General features: G+C 36.1%; 1 protein-coding gene and 1 long non-coding RNA gene across 5 annotated transcripts in view; both read left to right on the forward strand.

Annotated features, from left to right (window-relative positions):
• The window catches only part of GRID2 (glutamate ionotropic receptor delta type subunit 2), a 1,417,069-nt gene that overhangs the window by 886,432 nt on the left and 517,177 nt on the right, over positions 1 to 13,460 (forward strand). The gene's annotated exons all lie outside the window — the stretch shown is intronic.
• LOC309628621 lies at positions 1,575 to 8,492 on the forward strand. Its single transcript, XR_014244591.1, has 2 exons — positions 1,575 to 1,675; positions 4,075 to 8,492. It is a non-coding gene; the product is annotated as an uncharacterized lncRNA (long non-coding RNA).

Raw genomic sequence — 13,460 nt, forward strand, 5'->3', positions numbered from 1 at the left:
ATGTCACCAATTAGAAAAAATGACAATGATAAAAATTTGCAGAGATTTTTCTTAATAGAAGTTTAGGTGAAAATGAACCAAAGGTTTTAGTTGACCACAAGGTCAGCTGAAACAATAATGTTATGAATCTGCCAAAAAGCTAATAAGATTTACGGAAGTCTTTAAGAAAGCTATGTTGCAGGAGAAACCCATGAAGGAATTAAATATCTTAAATATAAATATAAGGCACATCAATACTATTTTCATGTATTTAATGGCAGCCACGTGCAAAGAGAAATGATGATGTTTTATATTAATTCAGGTTCATGTTTTGAATCAAAGACTCAGCTATAGGCAGACAAATATGGCTTTGTGCATGGTTCCTTCATGGTAAATTTGAAAAGCAGTAGGGTGATGCTCATCTTCACTCAAAATATCTTTAATCATCCATGAAGATGCCGATAATTTGCTGTTAATTATGCAGTGCAACATGTAGACGCCAGCTTTAAAATGATTTGAACAGAAGGGATTACCACCTTAAGCTGCAAATAACCTGTAACTAGAACATGGATTTACTTATTGTCCTCTCTCTTCATAAACAGAATGTGTGTGGAAATAGGGTAGGAGGGAAGAATTAGATCTTAGAGCTCTACTGGAAGAAGTTAGCGCAGGTGAGGAATATGACTAAGGGCTGATGCACTAACTAGAGTAACAGTAAGGCAGTGGAGCCAGGGAAGATACATTTTCAGAGACAGGGAGAGAAGATCAAAGGCAGAAGCATACAACAGGTAAGTTTTGCCTACTTTACCCTTCTGTTTCAAGTTGAATTTGGTTATGTTCCTAGATTGTAAATATCTGCTCAATTAATGTTGAGTCAATAAACGAAAAACTGGATGATGATAGGGACAGGTAACTGGAAATCAAGTCAGTTGGCTTTGTAGGGCTTGATATCACCATGCAGAATTAAGGTTCAAAACTGTGAATGTATTTAGCTTCTCAATAGATGATCAATTAATGGTATTGCTATTAATATATAGACAGCTTCATATTAATCATAATTAAGCACTGAGACTCCCAAAGTATCTGATTTCTCACCAGCTAGATTTCTAGTACCCTAAAGAAGAAATCAATATTCCTTTTTTTTTAAACATCTTTATTGGAGTATAATTGCTTTACAATGTTGTGTTAGTTTCTGCTTTATAACAAAGTGAATCAGCTATACATATACATATATCCGCATATCTCCTCCCTCTTGCATCTACCTCCCACCCTCCCTATCCCTCCCCTCTAGGTGGTCACAAAGCACCGAGCTGATCTCCCTGTGCTATGCAGCTGCTTCCCACTAGCTATCTATTTTACATTTGGTAGTACATATAAGTCCATGCCACTCTCTCACTTCGTCCCAGCTTACCCTTCCCCCTCCCCGTATCCTCAAGTCCATTCTCTATGTCTGCATCTTTATTCCTGTCCTGCCCCTAGGTTCTTCAGAACATTTTTTTTTTTAGATTCCATATATGTGTTAGCATATGGAATTTGTCTTTCTCTTTCTGACTTACTTCACTCTGTATGACAGACTCTAAGTCCATCCTCCTCACTACAAATAACTCAATTTCGTTTCTTTTAATGGCTGAGTAATACTCCACTGTATATATGTGCCACATCTTCTTTATCCATTCATCTGTCAGTGGACACTTAGGTTGCTTCCACGTCCTGGCTATTGTAAATAGTGCTGCAATGAGCATTGTGGTACATGACTCTTTTTGAATTATGGTTTTCTCTGAGTCATGCCCATTAGTGGGATTGCTGGGTCATATGGTAGTTCTATTTTTAGTTTTTTAAGGAACCTCCATACTGTTCTCAATAGTGGCTGTATGAATTTACATTCCCACCAACAGTGCAAGAAGGTTCCCTTTTCTCCACACCCTGTCCAGCATTTATTGTTTGTAGATTTTTTGATGATGCCCACTATGACTGATGTGAGGTGATACCTCATTGTAGTTTTGATTTGCATTTCTCTAATAATTAGTGATGTTGAGCATCCTTTCATGTGTTTGTTGGCAATCTGTATATCTTCTTTGGAGAAATGTCTATTTAGGTCTTCTGCCCATTTTTGGATTGAGTTCTTTGTTTTTTTGATATTGACCTGCATGAGCTGCTTGTAAATTTTGGAGGTTAATCCTTTGTCAGTTGCTTCATTTGCAAATATTTTCTCCCATCCTGAGGTTGTCTTTTCGTCTTGTTTATGGTTTCCTTTGCTGTGCAAAAGCTTTTAAGTTTCATTAGGTCCCATTTGTTCATTTTTGTTTTTATTTCCATTTCTCTAGGAGGTGGGTCAAAAAGGATCTTGCTGTGATTTATGTCATAGAACGTTCTGCCTATGTTTTTCTCTAAGAGATTTATAGTGTCTGGCCTTACATTTAGGTCTTTAATCCATTTTGAGTTTAGTTTTGTGTATGGTTTTAGGAAGTGTTCTAATATCATTCTTTTACATGTAGCTGTCCAGTTTTCCCAGCACCACTTTTTGAAGAGACTGTTTTTTCTCCATTGTATATTCTTGCCCCCTTTATCAAAGATAAGGTGACCATATGTGCATGGGTTTATCTCTGGGCTTTCTATCCCGTTCCATTGATCTATACTTCTGTTTTTCTTCCAGTACCATACTGTCTTAACTACTGTAGCTTTGTAGTATAGTCTAAAGTCAGGGAGCCTGATACCTCCAGCTCCGTTTTTCTTTCTCAAGATTGCTTTAGCTATTCAGGGTCTTTGGTGTTTCCATACAAATTGTGAAATTTTTTGTTCTAGTTTTGGTATCAGGGTGATGGTGGCCTCGTAGAATAAGTTTGGGAGTGTTCTTCCCTCTGCTATATTTTGGAAGAGTTTGAGAAGGATAGGTGTTAGTTCTTCTCTAAACGTTTGATAGATTTCACCTATGAAACCATTGGTCCTGGGATTTGTTTGTTGGAAGATTTTTAATCACAGTTTCAATTTCAGTGCTTGTGTTTGGTCTGTTCATATTTTCTATTTCTTCCTGGTTCCATCTCAGAAGGTTGTGCTTTTCTAAGAATTTGTCAATGTCTTCCAGGTTGTCCATTTTATTGGCATATAGTTGCCTGAAGTAATCTGTCATGATCCTTTGTATTTCTGCTGTGTCTGTTGTAACTTCTCCTTTTTCATTTATAATTTTATTGATTTGAGTCCTCTCCCTCTTTTTGTTGATGAGTTTGGCTACTGGTTTATCAATTTTGTTTATCTTCTCAAAGAATCAGCTTTAATTTTAGTGATCTTTGCTATTGTTTCCTTCATTTCTTTTTCATTTATTTCTGATCTGATTTTTATTATTTCTTTCCTTCTGCTAACTTTGGGGTTTTTTTGTTCTTCTTTCTCTAATTGCTTTAGGTGTAAGGTTAGGTTGTTTATTTGAGATGTTTTTTGTTTCTTCAGGTAAGATTGTATTGCTATAAACTTCCCTCTTAGAACTGCTTTTGCTGCCTCCCATAGGGTTTGGGTCGTCGTGTTTTCATTGTCCTTTGTTTCTAGGTATTTTTTGATTTCCTCTTTGATTTCTTCAGTGATCTCTTAGTTATTAAGTAGTGTATTGTTTAGGTTCCATGTGTTTGTATTTTTTACAGATTTTTTCCTGTAATTAATACCTAGCCTCATAGCATTGTGGTCAGAAAAGATAATTGATACGATTTCAATTTTCTTAAATTTACCAAGGCTTAATTTGTGACCCAAGATATGATCTATAGTGGAGAATGTTCCTTGAGCACTTGAGAAGAAAATGTATTCTGTTGTTTTCGGATGGAATGTCCTAGAAATATCAATTAAGTCCATCTTATTTAATGTGTCATTAAAAGCTTGTGTTTCCTTATTTATTTTCATTTTGGTTGATCTCTCTATTGGTGAAAATGGAGTGTTGAAGTCCCCTACTATGATTGTCTTACTGTCAATTTCCCCTTTTATGACTGTTACCATTTGCCTTATGTATTGAGGTATTCCTATGTTGGGTGCATAAATATTTACAACTGTTATATCTTCTTCTTGGATTGATCCCTTGATCATTCTGTAGTGCCCTCCTTTGTCTTTGTTTTAAAGTCTATTTTGTCTGATATGAGAATTGCTATTCCAGCTTTCTTTTGATTTCCATTTTCATGGAATATCTTTTTCCATCCCCTCACTTTCAGTCTGTATGTGTCCCTAAGTCTGAAGTGGGTCTCTTGTAGACAGTGTATATACGGGTCTTGTTTTTGTATCCATTCAGCCTGTCTATGTCTTTTGGTTGGAGCATTTAATCTATTTACATTTAAGTTAATTATCGATATGTATGTTCCTATTACCATTTTCTTAATTGTTTTGAGTTTGTTATTGTAGGTCTTTTCTTTCTCTTGTGTTTCCTGTCTAGAGACGTTCCTTTAGCATTTGTTGTAAAGCTGGTTTGGTGGTGCTGAATTCTCTTAGCTTTTGCTTGCCTGTAAAGGTTTTAATTCCTCCATCGCATCTGAATGAGATCCTTGCTGGCTAGAGTAATCTTGGTTGTAAGTTTTTCCCTTTCATCATTTTAAATATGTCTGGCCACTCCCTTCTTGCTTGCAGAATTTCTGCTGAAAGATCAGTTGTTAACCCTATGGGGATTCCTTTGTATGTTATTTTTTGTTTTTCCCTTGCTGCTTTTCATATTTTTTCTTTGTATTTAATTTTTGAAAGCTTGATTAATGTGTGTCTTGGCATGTTTCTCCTTGGATTTATCCTGTATGGGACTCTCTGCACTTCCTGGACTTGATTGACTATTTCCTTTCCCATATTAGGGACGTTTTCAACTATAATCTCTTCAAATATTTTCTCACTCCCTTTCTTTTTCTCTTCTTCTTCTGGGACCCCTATAAGTCGAATGTTGGTGTGTTTAATGCTGTCCCAGAAGTCTCTAAGACTGTCCTCATTTCTTTTCATTCTTTTTTCTTTATTCTGCTCTGCAGTAGTTATTTGTACTATTTTATCTTCTTGGTCACCTCTCCTTTCTTCTTCCTCAGTTATTCTGATATTGATTCCTTCTAGAGAATTTTTAATTTCATTTATTGTGTTGTTCATCACTGTTTGTTTGCTCTTTAGTTCTTCTAGGTCCTTGTTAAACATTTCTTGTATTTTCTCCATTCTATTTCCAAGACTTTGGATCATCTTTACTGTCATTACTCTGTATTCTTTTTCAGGTATACTGCCTATTTCTCCTTCATTTGTTTGGTCTGCTGCGTTTTTACCTTGATCCTTCATCTGCTGTGTATTTCTCTGTCTTCTCATTTTGCTTAACTTACTGTGTTTGGGGTCTCCTTTTCACAGGCTGCAGGTTTGTAGTTCCTGTTGTTTTTGGTGTCTGCCCCCACTGGGTAAAGTTGGTTCAGTGGCTTGTGCAGGCTTCCTGGTGGAGGGGACTCGTGCCTGTGTTCTGCTGGATGAGGCTGGATTTTGTCTTTCTGGTGGGCAGGACCACATCCGGTGGTGTGTTTTTGGTGTCTATGACCTTATTATGACTTTAGGCAGCCTCTCTGCTAATGTGTGAGATTGTGTTCCTCTCTTGCTAGTTGTTTGGCATAGGGTATCCAGCACTGGAGCTTGCTGGTTGTTGAGTGGAGCTGGGTCTTAGCGTTGAGATGGAGATCTCTGGGAGAGCTTTCACTGTTTGATATTACATGGAGCCGGGAGGTCTCTCGTGGACCAATGTCCTGAATTTGGCTCTTCCACCTCAGAGGCACAGGCCTCACACTCAGCCAGAGCACCAAGACCCTGTCAGCCACATGGCTCTAAAATCAGGAAATAGACAAGCATGCCCACTCTTGCAACTTCTATTTTATATAGTATTGGAAGTCCTCACAGAATTTATTGGATACAGTGAAAGCAGTGCTCAGAGGGAAATTTTTGTTTGTAAACACCTTGGATGAGCTCAACCGTAGACTGGTCACAGCTGAGGCAAGTGTCAGTGAGCTTGAATACAGGTCAGAATTTCCCAAACTGTAGAAGACCGATGGTAACCAGTATCCGATAACCAGCCGACTTCTCCCAGAAACCAGCAAGCATTTATTTATTCCTTTACCACAGGGTCGCCTGCAGGCCCTGGATGGGGCTTGGCCTGGGTGCGCAGAGCAGGGTTTCCCAGGAGGGCAAACAGGGCATGGCTGGAGTTTTGGGGGCTGTTAACTGGCCTCGGTTGTGTAGGGGCAGTAACTGGGGTCTTGGGGAGCCGGCGGGAGAGGATAGGCTGGGATTCTGCAAGCACTGTGGGCAGCTCATGGAACTGTGAACTCAGGCCCGAGGCTCTGCCGCTGCAACCTCTCTTCCCAGTATTCCTTTTTAAAATAGCTTTGAATATGTTCATTTTCTTGATTTTTGAAATAGTTTCACATATGCATATAGATGTCAAAATTTATCAAAAGATACATTTTAAATATATGAAATTTATACTGTGTCAGTAATACTTTAATGAAATATAGAAAAGCCCATTGCAGAGCTAATTAAATTAATAGATGAAATTCTTTGATCATCAAAACTTATATTTTTAATTTTTATGCAGTCTTTGATTATCCAGGTGTGTATAAATATATGAAGGAGCTAAGGCAGTCAGTTATATGTTTTACCTCATATTTCACAAAGAAAGGGAATGTAATGATCATATGTGATGTTCAAAACTTTGTCAATTTATTTTATAGTGGAAATTAGACTAGTTCTTTTAGCTGTACATATCATCACTGTCCTGGGATTCTAGTTTTCCTAATTCTCTGAAAATGGCCATATTTAATATTGTCTAAGTAATTTGGAACCTGTTTTTAAAATATGTGCATTTCTGCTGCCATTTTCATTAGTAAAGTAGAGTTAAATAAATAAGGACAATAGATTTTTTTCAAACATAACACACTGCCAATGAAATATTAAAGTTTATGGTTCTCAATATAGGTTTACGTCGGAAGAGTTAGGTGAATTGATTTTTTTATGTAGGATGTATCTGTACAAACTGTAAGTTAGCTATTAAATTTTTCTAGCTTTAATTCTCATTTTCTTACATATAATGTAGATTACTTTAGAATTATGTTACAAAAGTATCGATACTTTACCACACTTGAGAGGATGATTCTACTAGCATACCTGATCAACTATAAATACATGGGTTTATTACAAAATCAATTTTGTATTACTTTATTTTGGAAACAAAAAGTTATTTATATTTTAAATTGCTGTTTTATTCTATATATTATCTATATAAGAGGAACTGATGAAATCTAATATATGATATCAAATTTTAATAAGCAGAATATATCTTTTGAGCACATGGGCTATAATATTTTTCAAAAAGCCAAGGAAACCCTGTAATGAATAGAAACAATAGAATATTAAATGACATAAGAAAAATTATCTAGATAGTTTTTTCTTTATTAGATAATGTGCAGCTTAAAATAGTGACAGACTTTGCATACCACTACATTGAAACAGTTTAAATAAATTTAAGTAAAGCAAAAGTAAAGAAAAATTGGAGTATCAACTGTTATTTATACTAAAAATCTGTCTGTTTTATTTGGTCATTGCAAAACACTCAAAGTATAAATCACTGTTCTATAACCTAATAGTCAGCCTTATACTGTGGTAGTTTTGAATACTGCTTTGTACTTGAGGTTAAGAGATCCTACTGTACAGGATTATAATATGGTTTTTGTTTAAGTCGTGGTTTAGACTTGGGTGAATTAGAATATAAACCATACTCCCTGAAATCCTCTCAATATAAATATTTAAATACAAGAGACATGGGTAGCAAGAACTGCACTTGCAGAAATCTTAACTACACTCAATCAATGGTTGACATCCCAACTGGTCCTAAATGAAATGTCCCTTAGAAGCAAAATGATAACTGCCAAGGCCTAACCAGCACAACGTTCTGTCACTTAAGACATTGTTCCTGAGAGTAATGCATGATAGTGTTAGAATCTGTATTTTGAACAACATGGTGTCTACAGACCCACCACACTTTAAAAACCACTGTTTTATAGGAAGCTTGCAAAGTATTGGGTGATATTAGGGACTACAAAAAGAATAAAATGTGATCTATGCACCTAACTGATTTTCAGCCTCTATTTGGGACAATACATGTGCACAAGTCAGCATTGGTAAGAGGGTCTTCTAAATGTCATATTACAGGGTGTGATTTCTATTTGAAACTCTATAATTTAGCCATCAGTACATCTGGAATTGCCAAGGGTATCAGGAAATAATGGAAGAAAGGGTAAAGAAGATTCCAAATGGAATAGCCTATATACTCAGAGAAAAAAATAAGAGGGGTCAAGTCTTGAATAGTTGTTTGAATAGATTGAATGGATTGATTATAATGCTTATGTTAACAGAGGAGCTAAACAGGAGTATGTATTCCTACTATGAAGGATTTTAAGAGACCCTCTAAAGATGTAGCTGATTAGTCACCTAGCCATCTGTCTAATCCAGGGGTTGGCAAACATTTTCTGTAAATATTTTAGGCTTTTTTTTTTGAATTTTATTTAATTTATTTTTTTATACAGCAGGTTCTTATTAATTATCCATTTTATACATATTAGTGTATACATGTCAATACCAATCTCCCAATTCATCCCACCACCGCTCCCCCCCGCCACTTCCCCCCTTGGTGTCCATACATTTGTTCTCTACATATGTGTCTCTATTTCTGCCCTGCAAACCAGTTCATCTGTACTATTTTTCTAGGTTCCACATATATGCTTTAATATACGATATTTGTTTTTCTCTTTCTGACTTACTTCACTCTGTATGAGAGTCTCTAGATCCATCCATGTGTCTACATATGACTCAATTTCATTCCTTTTTATGGCTGAGTAATATTCCATTGTATATATGTACCACCTCTTCTTTATCCATTCATCTGTCAATGGGCATTTAGGTTGCTTCCCTGACCTGGCTATTGTAAATAGTGCTGCAATGAACATTGGGGTGCATGTGTCTTTTTGAATTATGGTTTTCTCTGAGTATATGCCCAGTAGTGGAATTGCTGGATCATATGGTAATTATAGTTATAGTTTTTTAAGAAACCTCCATACTGTTCTCCATAGTGGCTGTATCAATTTACATTCCCACCAACAGTGCAAGAGGGTTCCCTTTTCTCCACACCCTCTCCAGCATTTATTTGTAGATTTTCTGATGATGCCCATTCTAACTGGTGTGAGGTGATACCTCATTGTAGTTTTGATTCGCATTTCTCTAATAATTAGTGATGTTGAGCAGCTTTTCATGTGCTTCTTGGCCATCTGTATGTCTTCTTTGGAGAAATGTCTATTTAGGACTTCTGCCCATTTTTGGATTGCGTTGTTGTTGTTGTTTTTAATATTGAGCTGCATGAGCTGTTTATATATTTTGGAGATTAATCCTTTGTCCATTGATTCGTTTGCAAATATATTCTCCCATTCTGAGGGTTGTCTTTTCGTCTTGTTTGTAGTTTCCTTTGCTTTGCAAAAGCTTTTAAGTTTCATTAGGTCCCATTTGTTCATTTTTGTTTTTATTTCCATTACTCTAGGAGGTGGATCAAAAAAGATCTTGCTGTGATCTATGTCAAAGAGTGTTCTTGCTATGTTTTCCTCTAAGAATTTTATAGTATCCAGTCTTACATTTAGGTCTTTAATCCATTTTGAGTTTATTTTTGTGTATGGTGTTAGGGAGTGTTCTAATTTCATTCTTTTACATGTAGCTGTCCAGTTTTTCCAGCACCACTTATTAAAGAGACTGTCTTTTCTCCATCGTGTATCCTTGCCTCCTTTGTCATAGATTAGTTTACCATAGGTGCATGGGTTTATCTCTGGGCTTTCTATCCTGTTCCATTGATCTATATTTCTGTTTTTGTGCCAGTACCATATTGTCTTGATTACTGTACCTTTGTAGTATAGTCTGAAGTCAGAGAGTCTGATTCCTCCAGCTCCATTTTCTTCCCTCAAGACTGCTTTGGCTATTCGGGGTCTTTTATGTCTCCATACACATTTTAATATCTTTGTTCTAGTTCTGTAAAAGATGCCATTGGTAATTTGATAGGGATTGCATTGAATCTGTAGATTGCTTTGGGTAGTAGAGTCATTTTCACAATATTGATTCTTCCAATCCAAGAACATGGTATATCTCTCCATCTGTTTGTATCATCTTTAATTTCTTTCAAGAGTGTCTTATAGTTTTCTGCATACAGGTCTTTTGTCTCCCTAGGTAGGTTTATCCCTAGGTAGTTTATTCTTTTTGTTGCAATGTTAAATGAGAGTGTTTCCTTAATTTCTCTTTCAGATTTTTCATCATTAGTGTATAGGAATGCAAGAGATTACTGTGCATTAATTTTGTATCCTGAAACGTTACCAAATTCATTGATTAGCTCTAGTAGTTTACTAGTGGCATCTTTAGGATTCTCTATGTATAGTATCATGTCATCTGCAAACAGTGACAGCTTTACTTCTTCTTTTCCGATTTGGATTCCTTTTATTTCTTTTTCTTCTCTGATTGCCATGGCTAAGACTTCCAAAACTATGTTGAATAATAGTGGCGAGAGTGGACATCCTTGTCTTGTTCCTGATCTTAGAGGAAATGCTTTCAGTTTTTCACCATTGAGAATGATGTTTTCTGTGGGTTTGACATATATGACCTTTATTATGTTGAGGTAGGTTCCCTCTATGCCCACTTTCTGGAGATTTTTTATCATAAGTAGGAGTTGAATTTTGTCAAAAGCTTTTTCTGCATCTATTGAGATGATCATATGGTTTTTCTTCTTCAATTTGTTAATTTGGTTTATCACATTGATTGATTTGTGTATATTGAAGAACCCTTGCATCCCTGGGATAAATCCTACTTGATCATGGTGTATGATCCTTTTAATGTGTTGTTGGATTCTGTTGCTAGTATTTTGTTGAGGATTTTTACGTCCATATTCATCAGTGTTATTGGTCTGTAATTTTCTTTCTTTGTAGTATCTTTGTCTGGTTTTGGTGTCAGGGTGATGGTGGCCTCATAGAATGATTTTGGGAGTGTTCCTTCCTCTGCAATTTTTTGGAAGAGTTTGAGAAGGATGGGTGTTAGCTGTTCTCTAAATGTTTAATAGAATTCACCTGTGAAGCCATCTGGTCCAGGACTTCTGTTTGTTGGAAGATTTTTAATCACAGTTTCAATTTCATTACTTGTGATTGGTCTGTTCATATTTTCTATTTCTTACTGGTTCAGTCTTGGAGGTTATACCTTTCTAAGAATTTGTCCATTTCTTCCAGGTTGTCCATTTTATTGGCATAGAGTTGCTTGTAGTAGTCTGTTAGGATGCTTTGTATTTCTGCGGTGTCTGTTGTAACTTCTCCTTTTTCATTTCTAATTCTGTTGATCTGAGTCCTCTCCCTCTTTTTCTTGATGAGTCTGGCTAATGGTTTATCAATTTTGTTTATCTTCTCAAAGAACCAGCTTTTAGTTTTATTGATCTTTGCTATTGCTTTCTTTGTTTCTATTTCATTTATTTCTGCTCTGTTCTTTATGATTTCTTTCCTTCTATTAACTTTGGGTTTTGGTTTTTCGTCATTCTTTAGTTCCTTTAGGTGTAAGGTTAGATAGTTTATTTGAGATTTTTCTTTTTTCTTGAAGTGAGCTTGTATTGCTATAAACTTCCCTCTTAGAACTGCTTTTGCTGTATCCCATAGGTTTTGGATCATCGTGTTTTCATTGTTATTTGTCTCCAGGTATTTTTTGTTTTCCTGTTTGATTTCTTCAGTGATCTCTTGGTTCTTTAGTAACGTATTGTTTAGCCTCCATGTGTTTGTGTTTTTTACGTTTTTTTCCCTGTAATTGATTCCTAATCATATAGTGTTGTGGTCAGAAGAGGTGCTTGTTATGATTTCAGTTTTCTTAAATTTACTGAGGCTTGATTTGTGACCCAAGATGTGATCTCTCCTGGAGAATGTTCCATGCTCACTTGAGAAGAAAATGTAATCTGCTGGTTTTGGATGGAATGTCTTATAAATATCAATTAAATCTGTCTGGTGTATTGTGTCATTTAAAGCTTGTGTTTCTTTATTCATTTTCTGTTTGGATCTGTCCATTGATGTAGGTGAGTTGTTAAAGTCCTGCACTATTTTTGCGTTACTGTCGATTTCCTCTTTTACAGATGTTAACAGTTGCCTTATGTATTGAGGTGCTCCTATGTTGGGTGCATATATATTTATAATTGTATCTTCTCCTTGGATTGATCCCTTGACCATTATGTAGTGTCCTTCCTTGTCTCTTGTAACATTCTTTATTTTAAAGTCTATTTTATGTGATATGAATATTGCTACTCCAACTTTCTGTACGTGTCCCTAGGTCTGAAGTGGGTCTCTTATAGACAGCATATATATGGGTCTTGTTTTTGTAACCATTCAGCGAGCCTTTGTCTTTGGGTTGGAGCATTTAATTCATTCACGTTTAATGTAATTATTGATATCTATGTTCCTATTACCATTTTCTTAATTGTTATGGGTTTGTTTTCGTAGGTCCTTTTCTTCTCTTGTGTTTCCTACTTAGAGAAGTTCCTTTAGGGTTTGTTGTAGAGCTGGTTTGGTGGTGCTGAATTCTCTTAGCTTTGCTTGTCTGTAAAGCTTTTGATTTCTCCATCGAATCTGAATGAGATCCTTGCTGGGTAGAGTAATCTTGACTGTAGGTTCTTCCCTTTCATCACTTTAAATATGTCATGCCACTCACTTCTGGCTTGTAGAGTTTCTGCTGAGAAATCAGCTGTTAACCTTATGGGAGTTCCCTTGTATGTTATTTGTCATTTTTCCCTTGTTGCATTCAATAATTTTTCTTTGTCTTTAATTTTTGTCAATTTGATTACTATGTGTCTTGGTGTGTTTCTCCTTGGGTTTATCCTGCCTGGGACTCTCTGTGCTTCCTGGACTTGGGTGGCTATTTCCTTTCCCATGTTAGAGAAGTTTTCGGCTATAATCCCTTCAAATATTTTCTCAGGTCCTTTCTCTCTCTCTTCTCCTTCTGGGACCCCTATAATGCAAATGTTGTTGCATTTAATTTTGTCCCAGGGGTCTCTTAGGCTGTCTTCATTTCTTTTTACTCTTTTTTCTTTATTTTGTTCCACAGCATTGAATTCCACCATTCTGTCTTCCAGGTCACTTATCCATTTTTCTGCCTCAGTTATTCTGCTATTGATTCCTTCTAGTGTATTTTTCAATTCAGTTATTGTATTGTTCCTCTCTGTTTGTTGGTTCTTTAATTCTTCTAGGTTTTGTTAAACATTTCTTGCATCTTCTCAATCTTTGCCTCCATTCTTTTTCCGATGTCCTGGATCATCTTCACTCTCATTGTTTTGAATTCTTTTTCCTGAAGGTTGCCTATCTCCACTTCATTTCATTGTTTTTCTGGGGTTTTATCCTGTTCCTTCATCTGGTACATAGCCCTCTGCCTTTTCATCTTGTCTATCTTTCTGTGAATGTGGTTTTTGTTTTGCA

The sequence above is a fragment of the Balaenoptera borealis genome (genome assembly GCF_965194805.1).
Source record: "Balaenoptera borealis genome assembly, chromosome: 4".
Classification (NCBI taxonomy): domain Eukaryota; kingdom Metazoa; phylum Chordata; class Mammalia; order Artiodactyla; family Balaenopteridae; genus Balaenoptera; species Balaenoptera borealis.